The sequence below is a fragment of the Dasypus novemcinctus genome, chromosome 12 (assembly GCF_030445035.2).
Source record: "Dasypus novemcinctus isolate mDasNov1 chromosome 12, mDasNov1.1.hap2, whole genome shotgun sequence".
NCBI lineage: Eukaryota > Metazoa > Chordata > Mammalia > Cingulata > Dasypodidae > Dasypus > Dasypus novemcinctus.
The window spans coordinates 49,036,427-49,038,607 of NC_080684.1; the positions used below are offsets into that span (position 1 = coordinate 49,036,427).

The 2,181-nt window shown below is 41.3% G+C and overlaps 1 pseudogene; it reads left to right on the forward strand.

The window, feature by feature from the left end:
• The first annotated feature begins 657 nt into the window (after positions 1-657).
• Positions 658-2,181, forward strand: LOC101445252 (sodium-coupled neutral amino acid symporter 1 pseudogene; annotated as a pseudogene).

Sequence of the window (2,181 nt, forward strand, 5' to 3'; positions counted from 1 at the left end):
TGCTGGCTGGACTAATCATTGAATGAGAAATTTGCCCAGAATTTTATTCTTCTTCCAAATGATCTTAGTTATTCTTCATCTGTTTTTATGCATAATAAAATTCGATATTGGGTAGCTCTCAAAATCTACAATAGGCTAGAGAAACTGGCTCAGGGATATGCAGCCAGCCAAAATCATGCTGTCAAACTGATGAGCCCGCTGATGAAGTTGCCAAGCAATGGTGTCATAATTTTCCCTGTCACACTGTTACCACTGGTCCCTGGATGCTGCCCCTAGCACCACTGCTGCTTCTGGAACCTTACTTCTACTGACCCAGAGAGATGGATCAGTAGTTTTCCAGTGGGCCATGCTTCCTTGCTGCAAGGGAGGCTGGAAAATGGGTACTTGGCATTTTCAGGTTCTGTAGTGGGAAGCTGGATTTTACCCCCATCACCAAAACTTGTAAGGCAAAGATTCTGCTTGGGAAGAAGATTCAGATGGAAGTGACCAAAAAGAATGTTAAATAGCAAAGGACGGACACCTGGGCATCTCTTTTGCCACTTTATCCTTTATTTCCCAAGGTGCATCAAACTTATATTGTTGCTTCTATCTACTTGTAAATACACTTGGAAGAGGAGAATTTGGACCAATTTTTTTCAGTACAGATACTTCCTCAACATGATGCATTTCAAAAGTGGACTCAAATGAACTGAACTGCAAAACATGACTGTGCCGAGGATGACATTAGCAATAATTCCAATGATTGTACCGAAGTAGAAAATGGTCAAGCAAATAGCAAGTTTATTTCTGATCTTGAAGCAGAAGTTCTCACAAATGACCATTTGGAAAAAAAAGAAACGCAATGAATATATTCCAGGCACAACCTCCTTAATCATATCTGTTTTTAACCTAAGCAACACCATTTTGGGCAGTGGGGCTTTAGATTTGCCTTTGCTCTGGAAAACACTGGAATCTTTTTTCTGATACTTGTGACTTCAGTGACTTTGCTGTCTGCATATTCAATAAACCTTCTATTGATCTGGTCAAAGGAAATAGGCTGCCTGGTTTATGGAAAGCTGGGAGAACAAGTCTTTGGCACAACAGGGAAGCTGGTAATCGTTGGAGCCCCCCTCTCTACAGCACACTAGAGCAATGTTCTGCTACCTCTTCATAGTAAAAAATGGTCTACACTCTGCTATGAAGTTTATAATGGGAAAGGAAGATACATTTTCAGTCTGGTACGTGGATGGCTGCTTTCAGGTGGTAGTAGTTACCTTTAGCATAATTCTCCTTCTGTCTCTTGAAGAATTTAGGATATATTGGCTATACTACTCAATTTTCCTTAAGCTTTATTTTCCCCCTCTAATAGTGATTATCTGCAAGACATAGCAAGTTCCCTGCATTGTTCCAGAGCTAAATTCAACAAGTACTAACTCAACAAATGCTGACATGAGTATGCCAAAAACTATGTTACCTTCAATTCAAAGACCATGTAGCTTTATCAACTATGGCATTTGCATTTGTTGGCCACCCCTCAGCCTTGGCAAGTCACAGTGAACCTAAAGATGGGTCACAGAAAAAAAATGCAGATATTTTCAAATATCTCCTTTTTTGCCACGTTTGCTATGTATTTCTTGACTGCCAGTTTTGGCTCTTCGACATTCCATGAAAACACACATTTAGCTTCCTTCACAAACACCAGGGTAAAGATGACAGCTGTCCTAATACCGTGGCTGGTCATTGGTGAGGCTGTCCCTGTCACAGTGCGGTGTTCTTTTTCACGGTTTGCTCCTCTTTATATGAACTGCCTAAGAGAACAAAGTTTAGTTTATGTTGTCACATCTTGGGTACCTTCATACTTTAGGTTATTATCAACTTGTTGGTGATCTTCAAACCCTCCAGGAAGGATATTTTTGGAGTTGTAGGAGTAACATCTGTTGATCTGCTTATTTTCGTTCTTCCTTCACCTCTTATTTAGACATTATAAACCAGGATGGAGATAAAGGGACTCAAGGGATTTGGACTCCCTTTTCTTGCGTCTCAGTGCTGCATCTCCTTGGCCATCTTTGCCTGGGCCTGCTCGTCGTGCAGTGTGGAAAGCTACTGATGCCCGCCACAGCAGGAAGCTTTCCTGCCTGCTGCTCGTTCAGGACTCTGCACATCAGCAAGTCCTCATCACTTCTTTTTTTTCAAGTTTACTGA